The sequence below is a fragment of the Rhinoderma darwinii genome, chromosome 1 (genome assembly GCF_050947455.1).
Source record: "Rhinoderma darwinii isolate aRhiDar2 chromosome 1, aRhiDar2.hap1, whole genome shotgun sequence".
Classification (NCBI taxonomy): domain Eukaryota; kingdom Metazoa; phylum Chordata; class Amphibia; order Anura; family Rhinodermatidae; genus Rhinoderma; species Rhinoderma darwinii.
Window position 1 is genome coordinate 187,592,869 of NC_134687.1, and position 13,483 is coordinate 187,606,351.

The window sequence follows — 13,483 nt, forward strand, 5'->3', positions numbered from 1 at the left end:
ACTTAATTCTTACAACTTTGCTCTGCACCTTCCTGTCTGGTGGGCCACCCCTCCCGGTACTAATCCCAGGCAAAAAGGTCCACAAAAGAGGGATGTTTTAGTGTAAAAATCTGGTCAAGTCTATATGTAATCCTACCCTCAGGATAAAGTGCCTGATCTCCATGACAGTACTTGTGTGAATGTGCAAGGACGATAGTTTTGTGTCACAAATGAGTTTTTAAGAGGGAAAAAAAAAACAAAAAAAAAACATCTGATAATCCGGCAAATTACCAGAAACATGTGTACATGCTTCAGGTGACTACGGGGATTATGATAGGCTAAATTTAAGCCCGGAAATCGAAAATTTTGTGCAATCTGATAATCCGGAAAAATACCGAAAATGTGTGTACAGCATTGAGGTACTAGCGGAGATTATCATGCACTGATTTTCAGCTCAAAATTCCAGAATTTTCTGCAATCTGATAATCCGGCATGTCAAATGAATAGCTTGATTTTACGTTTGCCTTGTTATTTGGATTAGGAATATTGTCATATTACTTTTATGGTGTGGAGGATATCTCCTTGAGTGGTGTCTCAGACGAAGAAAGTAAGCTAGTTATAAAAGGAATTTAATTCTCTGGCCAGAGTAGAAGAAGGTTAAAAAGAAGTTTCGAGGGGATAAGTAACTGTCTAAAATAGGTGAGAAAGGAATTCACCTATCAGGAAAATTACCCCCTACATAACTTAGGGTCTGCCTATAGGCGACCACTTATAACTAGGCAACAATGGGGAACTTGGTGTCCCTATTAAGAAAGTACGGAAACTAGAAACTGTCTAAAATAGATGAGAATAGAATTCATCTGTCAGTAGCTAAAATCTGTAACAAAATCACAAGATGGGGAACTTGGTGTCCCTATTACGAGATGAGCACCCACAAGGACTGACAGCCAAACAGGTAGTGGCGGAAAGAGAGGGAAAGGATGTGACAAAAGGAACTAATCAGTTAATGAAGGCATGTGGAATGGGAAAAGCGGGAAGATTAGACCTGGAAAAATGGAATGAATGTTGTGACACAAAACGTGGATGGTTGAAAGATAAAAAGTTACAGGGGAAAGCAGAAGCATGGAGAAAAGTGTCAGAAGAAGTAGTACGAGGAGGTTTCAGGGAAACAGAATGTAAAGATAAGTTTTACTACACTTGTTATAATGAAGGTGATAAACAAGGAAAGGAAATAGCAAGTAGCCCACCAGGGTATGGGGTAGTCACGACGCAGGGACCAGGTGGATGGACGTGTAGAGTGTGTGGTCAGCAGAATCAAGCATGGAGGGATACTTGTTTTGCATGTGGGGCAGCAAGACCAGGAGGGCAAAATCCCCTAGGGATGTATCCAGTGGTACCAAGAATGAGTAGCACAAACCCCTTTGCCCCCTCACCTCAACAAGTACCAGAACCATATAAACAAACAATAGGGTTGGCCCCTGTAGTGTTGGCAGGAATAACCCCAGTAACAGGAGGAGCCGAGGGCTCAACGGATGAAAGAGTAGAAACTAGAGCGTTTAAAGAGAAAAGGGAAAAAGAGGAGGCAGAAGAGAAAGAGGAAAAGGAAAGACATCAGCGTAATATGGATCAGGCAGAAGCAGCAAGGAAGCTTCCCGAGTCAAAAGATACGACGCAAGCATTAGAAAACGTGGGAAAAAGGTTACAAGTGTTGACAGACCTATTTGCGACTGAAGCTGACAAAAATTTCAATAGAGGTAGAGAACATAAATATAAGCCATGGAACCCTAGGGATGCGTTGACTTTAGTTCAGAAAGCCCCCGACCTGGAGACAGAGCCTGTCCCTTTTTGGAGATATATAGAACAAATTCAGAAAATGTATTCAGCAACATGGGAAGACTTAGTGCAGCTCATACATACCAAAATGGGAATCTATATCTCTACAGTCATGGATGATTTGGATCCCCCGGTAGGAGGGAATTGGGCTCAGACGGAGCCATCAGGACAGGACATGGTAAATCAATTGAAAGAATGGGCAGTGAAAAAGCAGGCAGAGCTAGGACTTAACCTGACAGACCTTACGCAAGATGGAAATGAAACAGTGGAGAAATTTTATGCTATACTTCAGACAAGCTGGAAAAATATGGGATACAGAAGAGATAACCAACTAGATACTAGACTACTGACAAACTGTTTTGTAGACGGGCTAAAACGACACATAAAAGACGCATTGTTAGTAGCTAGACCCGAGTACCGAAGTCTGGCCCCAGGAGACCTGTTAAAAATAGCACAAGGTATAGAGCAGGGTCAAAAAGCACAAGGGCAAAGAAAGAAACAAGTTGTTGGTGCTGGAGTATACCAGCCTCAGTACCAGCAACAGGAACAGGCACAAAGGCCATTACGGAAGGATATAACTTGTTATAATTGTCAGAAGCAAGGACACATAGCCAGGAACTGTAGAGGTCCAAAACGTCCACGACAGTTCCCGCAAGTGGAAGGCGCGCAGCCTACGGCACCTCCACAGACACAACAAATGCAGTCATACCAGGCATAGGACAGTGGCAATCCCGAGGAAGGGGCAATAACACAGATACAAGTAGTTTCCTTAGGCCCCGCCCCTACGGTCCCGTTAAAGATAAACGGAGGTCCCTCCATACCCTTCCTTATAGATACGGGAGCAGCCATGACTGTCATTAAAACCCAATTACTTCCTTCCGAGATGTTGTCCCCAGATTATCAAGAATGTGTGGGTGTGGGAGGAGTTGTGGTGAAAAATCAAATAAGTAAACCTGTCACACTCCAATTTGGACCACACAGCTCGCTCGTTACTAGGTTGGTCACTTGTGATACTACTCCCGCTTGCTTGCTTGGTGCTGACCTGTTACAAAAATTACAGGCCACCATCGAGTATTTGCCGGATGGGACGGTAAAACTATGTGGCCAGCTGAATGAGGAGGAGTTGTGTTTGGTAGCGGCTTGTGACACCAATCCATGGAGTACCTCTATGCAAGCATACGTACAAGCATATACTCCCACAGAGCAAGAACAATGTTTGAAATATGTACCACACAAGTTGTGGTCAAAAAGTCCTACAGATGTAGGCATACTGCCAGTACCCCCGGTAGAGGTCAAACTGAAACCCAATCATCCACTACCTCAAAAGAAACAATACCCCCTCAGCCAAGCCCAATCAGATGCTATAACCAGTAGCATCAGGGACTTCCTACAAGCAGGAGTACTAAGGGAAATAGTGTCCCCATGTAACACTCCCTTATACCCTGTTAAAAAGAAATCAGAAAAAGGCCAACCTACAAAATATAGGATGGTCCAAGACCTGAGGGCAGTAAATGCGGCAACAGTTTTTAACACACCAATAGTGCCAAATCCCCATGTATTATTGGCCCAGATCCCAGCAGCATCTTCGCATTTCACGGTGGTGGATCTGGCAAACGCCTTCTTCTCAGTCCCATTGCACCCAGATAGTCAGTATCTTTTTGCTTTCACACATGAGGGAAAACAGTATGCATGGACTGTTTTGCCCCAGGGAGCACATAACTCTCCAAGTACCTATACGGCCGCAATGCAGTCGGTACTTGCAGAATGGGTGCCTCCCGAGGGAATAGTATTATTACAGTATGTTGATGATCTACTCCTTTGCTGTCCCTCCCAACAAGAGTGCGCAGAGGCTTCTGTGTCACTCCTCACGTTCCTAGCTAACCATGGCTGCAAAGCATCAAAAGACAAGTTGCAGTTTTGTTGCACACAAGTGGTATTTTTGGGACATTGTGTGGCTCAAGGCACACGACACCTTACTCCTGATAGGGTTCAAGCCATTACTCTATTGCCATTGCCCACGTCATTAAACACCCTCAGGACATTCCTGGGTCTTGTATCCTATTGCAGGCCCTGGATCAGATCAGCATCGATCCTCATGCAGCCCCTGTATGATTGCCTAAAAAGTCAGCCATTCGGACTCACCCCAGAAGCTGAAGAGAATTTTCATAGCCTTAAATTAGTAGTACAAACAGCTCCAGCCCTTGGTACTCCAGACTATGACAAACCCTTCAGGTTGTACTGTACTGAACAAAATGGACATGCCACTGCAGTTCTCACACAAAGTCATGGACCACAGCAGCGCCCGGTAGCATATTATTCAGCTAGACTAGACCCTGTGGCCCGAGGTTCCCCATCATGTGTGAGAGCTATCATTGCTGTAAATTTAATGTTAAACAAGGCCTCAGATTTGGTCCTGGCATTTCCAGTCCAAGTTTTTGCACCACATGATATTACTGCTATTCTAACTCAAGTACAACCGAAGCATTTGTCAACAGCAAGACATTTGAGATTAACCTGTGCACTCCTTCTTCCTGAGCAGGTTACTTTACACCGCTGTACTACATTGAACCCAGCTACCTTACTGCCTTTGGAGCAAGGGGGAGAAGACGTAGGTAAAGTATGGTCACAATTTTTGCCTGAAACTGATGAACATGATTGTATGGCCCTTATGGCCCAGGAAACAGTGGGGTTCGCACATGTAAAAGATACCCCACTCCAAAACCCAGACCTAATACTCTTTGTGGATGGTTCAAGGTATTTTGGAGAAGGATCTTTTCTTACAGGATATGCAGTAACCACCGAAGATGTAGTCCTAGAAGCAGCCTCCTTACCAGCGTCCCGCTCAGCACAAGAAGCGGAGCTTAAGGCCCTGGCAGCAGCATGCCAACATGCAGAAGGAAAGACAGCAAATATATACACTGACTCTCGGTATGCTTTTGGCATTGCACATGACTATGGCCCCATATGGAAGGCTAGACAGTTTTTGACCTCTGCAGGTACACCTGTAAAGAATGCAGACTTTGTAAAATACTTGATGGAGACCCTGATGTCACCCACTGAGGTAGCAGTAGTAAAAATTAAAGCTCACACTAAGGTGAGTTCACCAGAGACAAAAGGAAATGCTTTGGCAGACCAAGCCGCAAAAGCAGCAGCCTTAAAGCCAGTAGGTCCAGTAACAGTTATGATGTATCAACATCCTGAAGACTCCGTGGTCAACATCAGCCCCACAATACTACAAAATCTGCAAAACCAAATATCCAAAGAAGAAATAACTAGATGGCAGAATCAGGGAGCTACCCTGAGAGCGGATGGACTATGGCAACAACAAAATAAGCTGTGTCTGCCACAAACAATGTTCCCTATGATGGCACAGGTAACGCATGGACAGACACACCAGTCAAAAACAGCAATGATGGACTTGGTTAACAAAACCTGGTATGCTCCAGGGTTTAGCACTGTAGCGAGTAAGTTTGTACAAGGGTGTATGGTATGTGCCACCAATAACGTGGGGAGAACAGTGAAAGTGCCACAAAAACACACCCCAAAGCCAATTTACCCATTCCAGAGACTACAGATAGACTATATTCAATTACCAAAAGTCGGTACCTATGAGTATGTGCTTGTTTGTATTGATCTCTTTTCAGGATGGCCAGAAGCATTTCCAGTAACCAAAGCTACAGCCGTAGCCACAGCAAAGAAACTGATCAACGAGGTGGTGTGCAGATATGGAGTTCCAGAGGTGATCGAGAGCGACAGAGGAACTCATTTTACGGGTGAAATCATGAACCATGTGTTGTCAGCTCTAGGCATAAGTCAAGCCCTACATACACCATACCATCCACAGAGCAGTGGGAAGGTTGAGAGACTAAATGGGACTCTCAAATTGAAAATCCAAACAGCAATGGTAGAAACCGGGAAACCATGGACCGAGTGTCTACCATTAGCCTTGTTCTCAGTAAGATACACTCCAACAAAAAGAACAGGTCTCAGCCCATATGAGATCTTATTTGGATCGGCTCCCAGATTAGGATGTTATTTTCCACAGGTGCTCCAAATGCAGTATGGTAGACTAACAGATTATGTATCAACACTGAACAAACAATTGACCAAGGTGCATGCACAAGTTTTTGCTTCCATTCCAGATCCCGATTCAGTTGAAGGGACGCATAAGCTGGAACCGGGAGATTGGGTGGTCGTTAAGAGACACGTGAGGAAAAGTCTAGACCCAAGATTTGACGGACCGTTTCAAGTCCTACTCACAACAAGCACCTCTGTAAAGCTCGAAGGAAAGACAAGTTGGATTCACCCCAGCCATTGCAAAAAAATTACAGTACAAACGAAAGAAGACTCTAAAGAAGATGTTTAGAATTTTTATGTGGATGTTGGGAATTTTAATCTTGAAAGAAATTGCCCCCCATACACCGTCAGAATTAACACGACCTCCTCAGGATTGTGGAAGTTTTAAAGCAGGATGGTTACAGAAGAGCAACCAAACGGAACACGGTAACTTTACGTGTGCACCTTCCCCTCCGGAAAAAGCGAACGGGAGTAGTTTTTGCACTATTGCCAATATTTCTATCTCTGCACCAGCCTTATGTCGAAATGGACCCCCAGATTCACGGATGTTGTATGTAAGAATACCCAAAGATGCTGATAATATAACTATAAAATTAAAAGGGTATCTTGATTGTTATCAGATACCAAAAGGAACATTTATGCAGGAACAGCGACAGGTAGGCTTTCTGATGAAATATGATGCCCCGAGAAATACGGACAGATGGAGGTTCTACAATGAAACACAATACAAATATCCAAAATTGGCTGATACTTTTTCTATTGATCAAAATATGTTTGGACTTTGGTGCACCAATAACACCAGGATCGAAAATAGAACTACCTATGTGTTATGTGTTGAATTTTTACACGATGGCCACAAACCAAATGTTACTGAACAGAATTTAGAAAGAATACCACATACATGTAAGAATGCTGTAACCCAACAGCAGAAAAAGAATGTACATTTCAATATTTCCTTCCCTGAATCCCCCAGCTGTCATAGACAAAAAAGAGAATGGTATGACACGCTATTAGGAGGGGCGGGAACGGGATTAGGAGTATTGAATGGTATACAGTTAGAAACAGTTATGAACAAATTAAACTCAGTGGGAGATGACACATCTACTGCATTAAGGATAGGTGCGTCATGGTTACCTACTACCTTTGCCATACAACAGAAAGGGTTAGCTATAGATGAACTGTTTCTAAATGTTTTTAATGAAAGTATGCTAACCGAATATAGAACATTACAGAATGTATCAACTTTTGTAAAATGGACAGTATGTACGCTTAAAACCATGTGGCAACAAGAACAGATGAATAATTTTAAGAATAAATTGTTCAGTAGTCATGTCAGGCAATGGACAGATATTTTACCTATGGAAAGGAAAAATGATACGTGGTTATTGTTACAGCCTGAGTATACTGAGTGTACACCTAAATGGTGTGCAGGAAGACTAATAGCATACAATGTGAAAAATCCTACTCTATTATGCAAATTTATTGTTATGCCAATGGTAATGATTGATCCGGTGACATTATTAGGACAATATTGGATGCCGGAAATGAAAGGAACACACATAGATTCTCAAAACAAAACGAGGAATATAGATTTATGCCAACTAACAGAGCAAGGATATGTATGTAAACAACAGTCAGGGATATATGAACCCTGTCTAATGCAGCACCAGGATAATGTATGCGCACTCACTATAATCCCAGAAGCTAACCTACAGGTATATATTGAAGTAGGTCCACAGCATGTATGTTTAATAACTAACAATAGACAGACCCTTAGCCAGTTTAATCTCATAGGACCATTTTCAGGATGTCTATACAACGTGACGCATTTGACTTGGGGGAACCAAACTATAGTGTTCCTGCCTACTTTAGAAGAAATAATGTCTACTGTATGGGTACCTGAACCTTTGCCCTATGGAAATTTTAGTTTGCCACTGGAAGAGTTAAAACAAGTGTTACAAAAGTCTAAAGACGTAAAGAAATTAATAGCAGCCCATAATGTAACTCTAAGTAAAGTGAAAGTATTGGCTACAATAGCAGCTAGGGAAGTAATACATTTATCGTCAGCAATAAAAGATGCTAGTGCCCATCACTGGTATGATATATTTACAGGATTTTCCCCCACTGCCACTAAGATACTGCATGTGTTATTCCAACCCTTGATATGTTTCATAATATTGTTTATATTGCTTACATGTTTCAATTGTTATGCATTTTGTAAGATAAGGGAAGCATTCAATCAGAGGCCTATACATTATGATCAAAGAGTGTTGTGAGATTACCCCACCTACATACCTGTGTGAATCAAGTGAAGAAATGGATCGAAGCCTTGCTATCAGGAGATAGAAGTAGCATTGGAATTTAGGTGTTGGTAAAATCACAAAAGGAGGGATTGTGATGGTATAGAACAACCTATAATCAATGATATAAGTGTAATGTATGTACTACTTCAAGGTAGAAGGATAAACGAGTCTATATTTTGGGTATTATTGAAAGGTTATGGAATGTGATAATCTGCAGATGTTCTGCCGAAACTGGAAATTGCGAATTCATTATGTTATGAGGGTACTACCAGGAACAAGGGAGTCTGTTTACAGAATTTTTGGGTTCTGGGCGTACAGCCAAGATAGATATGGGTAGAACACCGGATTAAAAACTAGATGTAAGGAATAAAAACAATGTATGTAGAGATAAGAATAATGAGGAAAGAAACCACAAGAATGTTTATGTGTCTGCACGTAATTATATGATATTTTTACTATATAAACTCTGTGTCTCTGCAAATAAAGTCAGAAGTATTTTTGCCTTGAGAGACGTCTTGGTGTCTTTACTTCTCCGAGCAGCTCGCCCCACCCACCTGATTTGAACCTGCATGGAGATCAAGGCGTAAAGTGACCTCATTGCGATCACAGTGAGCAGCAAGAGAAGTGAACGAGCCGAGTCAAACCAGGAGTGTACGAGGGACCAAACGCAGAGCAGGAGAGTAGTGAACAAGCCGAGTCAAACCAGGAGTCTACGGGGTACCAAACGCAGAGCAGGAGTGTAGTCAGTAAGCCAGGGTCTATATGGAGCAGAGGACAAAAGTACAAGCAGCAGCAGAGCCAGGAAACCGACAGAATCACAGGCAAAGGAGAAGCAGGAAGTGAAGGTATAAATAGACAGGGGGCGGGAGCTAGCTCCGTCTGGCCAGGCTGTGATAGGCTCGCCCACTCCTCAGCCTCCCAGCCTGATTGGTAGAAGGAGGGGTCACTAGATCAGACTTAGGAGCAGGTGCAGACTGACTAATCACGGGCGTCGACACAGAAGCTTTGTCCGGCAGATCCTTTACAACTATGTAGTTTTTTTTAAATCAGTTTACGTGAGAACAGGTGCAAGTCTTTTAGTGCTGTGAAGAAATCAAAGGAGTTACTCGGGGAAAAGGTTAACCCTTTACTTAATATATAGTGCTGTGTGTCAGAGAGGACACACATCATACCGCCATGTCCACGTGAAAATAAAAAAGTTATAGCTCTTCGAATGTGACGATGGAAAAACTAAAAAAATTGCTTTGTCATTAGGGCCCAGAATGCATGCAGGGGGAAGTGCCCTATCTCCTACATAATGTGATCGGTGCTGTTTGTGCAGTGAAAGAAGCTGGGCTGGAACAATGAGAAGTGTATGACACTGATTGGTCACTGGTCACTGATTGGTCAGCGTCATACACTTCTCTTAACAACGCCCAGTTGGTAAAAAGTAAAAACACGCCCAGTTGTCTATTATGAAACGAATTAGCATAAATCTAAAATTGCTCATAACTTGCTCAAAAATTATTGTTTTTCAAAACACAAACCACTGTTGTTATCTACATTACAGCGCCGATCACATTTTGTAGGAGATAGGGCATTTATAATCTGGTGACAGAGCCTCTTTAAGATCTGAATAATTTCTTATGTTCAAAAATCTATTCAGCTTTTTTATTTAGGTATGCTGTATTTGTTACTGGGAAAACAGAGTGACAGCTAATATTACAAATGCCACAGAAGTCACGCAGCTTTTCTGAAGTCCAGAATAGCAAAGCTTCCTAGTTTTGTGATATGAGAGAAGATGGTGTATCACTGCACTACTAGACAGTCTACTGGTGTACTTCTAGTTGTACATAAAAATAAGAGAACGTTTTTCCAGTTCAATGCTACTGCCACGGGTCTCCTGTATGGCGCTCGGATATACGTCCCGGTTGATGTGTATTCATGGAAAAAATAGAGGTTGAATCCAGCGCTTCAGAGTAAAACGTACAATCTTTATTAGTTGTCAATTAAAAAAAAGTTACAGCGACATCAGGAGGTGGGTGCAGACAGGGCCGGCCTTAGGAAAGATGGCGCCCCGTGCAAAATTATCTTTCGGCGCCCCACGCCAAAATAAAAAAATTCCCCATAAAAAAGTATAATGTCCCCTACAGTATAATGCCCTATATAGTGCCCCCACACAGTATAATGCCCCATTAGTGCCCCACACACAGTAAAATAATAATATTTAATAATATAATATATTATAACCCTTTCAAGGACACAGTATTTTGTCCTATAATTGTGCCCACGCAGTATTATGCCCCCTAAGTGCCACACACATTATATTGCCCCATGTAGTACCCTACACAGTATAATGTCTACTTAGGGTATGTTCACACGTAGTCAACAAAAACGTCTGAAAATCCAGAGCTGTTTTCAAGGGAAAACAGACCCTGCTTTTCAGACGTTTTTTTACCAACTCGCATTTTTCGCGGCGTTTTCACGCCATTTTCGCGGCGTTTTTTACGTCCGTTTTTGGAGCTGTTTTCATTGGAGTCTATGAGAAAACAGCTCCAAAAACGTCCAAAGAAGTGTCCTGCACTTCTTTTTACGAGGCGTAATTTTACGCGTCGTAATTTCCGTACGACGCGTAAAATTACGCGTCGTGTGGACAATACAGCGTTCTACCCATAGAAAGTAATGGGCAGATGTTTGACGACGTATTTGAGACGTATTTCCAGACGTAAAACGAGGCAAAATACGCCTCGTATACGTCTGAAATTTGGCCGTGTGAACATACCCTAAGTGGCCTCCACACAGTATAATGCCCCACACATCCCCCCCTGTAGATAGTGCCCCCTGTAGATTGTACCATACATCCTCTCTGTAGACAGTACCATAATACCCCACCTTCTCCTTGTAGACAGTGCCATACAGCCCCCACCTCCCTCTTGTACACAGTGCCACCCACCTTCCCCTTGTAGACAGTGTCATACAGTCCCCACCTCCCCCTTGTAGAGTGCCATACAGCCCCCACCTCCCCCTTGTAAACAGTGCCATACAGCCCACACATCCTTGTAGACCGTGCCATATAGCCCCACTTCCCCTTTGTAGACAGCGCCCCCCAAACAAAAAAAATGTACTCACCTAGGCCCCATTCCCATGATGAATGGAGCTGCTCCACAACGCCGACGATAGGATCCTTGTGTAGGCCGGCGTGATCCAATGATGTCATCATGCCGGCCTGCGAAGGGATCCTGTCCTTGTGCCTGATAGGCTGATGGCCGATAGCCTAGTACAGAGTTTCCCAACCTTTTTGGACTTGAGGCACACCTGGAAAAAAAATGTCCTCAAGACACCTCTGCCAAAAATTGTTTAGAGAAAGACAGAATACGGCTAAAAATAAGCACTACACTCTTAGGGTATGTCCACACAGCGTTTTTTGTACAGCAGATTTTGAATTGACAGTGTCATTTGACATGTTTCCTTTGCATTTTTTTTCAAGCCGTTGAAGCTAATGCAAAAGACGCAGGCAAAAAAGCACTCCAAACGATCGCCGCAGATATTTTCTGCCTCCTATTAATTTCAATAGGAGGTGAGAGGTGGAAACCATTTGAAGACCATCTGCCCCCCACTCACAGTAAAATGGCCATCAGCCCCCACTCACAGTAAAATGACCATCAACCCCCCCACTCACAGTTAAATGACCATCAGCCCCCACTCACAGTAAAATGACCATCAGCCCACCACTCACAGTAAAATGGCCATCAGCCCCCCACTCACAGTAAAATGACCATCAACCCCCCACTCACAGATGCCCCCTGTAGATAGTGCCACACAGCCCCCTTGTAGGTAGTGCCACTCACAGATGCCACCTGTAGATAGGGCCACACAGTCCCCTTGTAGTGCCACACACCCCCTTGTAGGTAGTGTCACACAGTCCCCTTGTAGATAGCACCCCTCCTTCCTGTAGCACCACTGTAGCTCCCTGAAGGAGTCAAATTCCTTTGTGGCCTGGGATTCCGGTCCTGGACAGAGCGCTTGATGTCTCTGTCCAACTCCTGAAGCGCAATCCCCATCCAAAGCGTTGCCGACGCTGTTCTCACGGCACCCCGGTTGGAAACCACTGCCCTAGTAGATAGCAGAGCAGGGAGATACCTCCATGCTCTGCTATAGTGTTCATTGTTGTCTGCGTCTTTAGCTGGGCCGTATTTACATCTCACGCTGCCCTAGGTACTAAGCCTGAATATGCCGCCATTAAAGGCCTATTTACTTTAGCCAATTATCATCATGATTTATTAGTTTCTGACAAATTACAATGATATTTGGTCCGTTTTAACAAAGGAGAAGATCAATGATAAAACCTTTTCTTATCGTTGCTCTGCAATTGTGAGGTAAAAATAATTGTTATCAGTGACACGATTGATAAATATGAATGCCGCTCATAGTGAAATTTACACTTGGCATTGATGCCTAGTGCACAGTCCAGTCCTGGTGTCAGGTGGTGTGGACTGTATTCCCCAAAACTCATGTATTCTATTGGGAAATACAGGGCATATTATGCCGTACCAGAATATGGAATCTGCATACATAGATTATCCCTACCCCCACATTATAATAATACAACGCTTAAATATTACCACAATGACTAAATAATACCACCATACTGTGACTAGATACCACTGCCATACACTGACTAAATAATACCACCATATACGGAAAAATATCGCCATACGTTGACTAGATAACACTATGGAAAAAAAAAAGTTGTGCACAACCTTGCGAACATTTCAAAATGTCTGATAGGGAAACATTGAAATTGATGCGCATGTTGTCCTAATGCCAAAATTCTAGCCTTATAGCCAAGTGCCCCCCACAGACAAGCAAACTATAACTAAGCCCTGCTCCACCAAAATTTTTATTTAGGATGTATTCACACTTTGCATTCATATTTTGCTGCAATTTTCACAAAATTAAATGCAGAAAAAGCTGCAATATGGCTGCAACACGTGAATGTAATCTTAGGGTACGAATACACACAGCGTAAACACTGCGGATTCTCCGCAATGGATTTCATTGTGGAAAATCCACAACAAAATAATCACAGAAACTGTACATGAATTGACCTTAATCTGCAGCATGTCAATTTATGCTGTGGAATCGCTGCTCTTGTATTGTAAGATTTCCCCAATAAATTCAATGGGAGGTAAAACCCGCAACAAAGTCATGTGTTGCGGCAGAAATGCTGAGATTCCGCCGCAAAAATCTCAAATGAGAAAAAAAAAAGTTAATACTCCCGGCCGTAGTCAAAGCGATTTGAATTCTGTTCT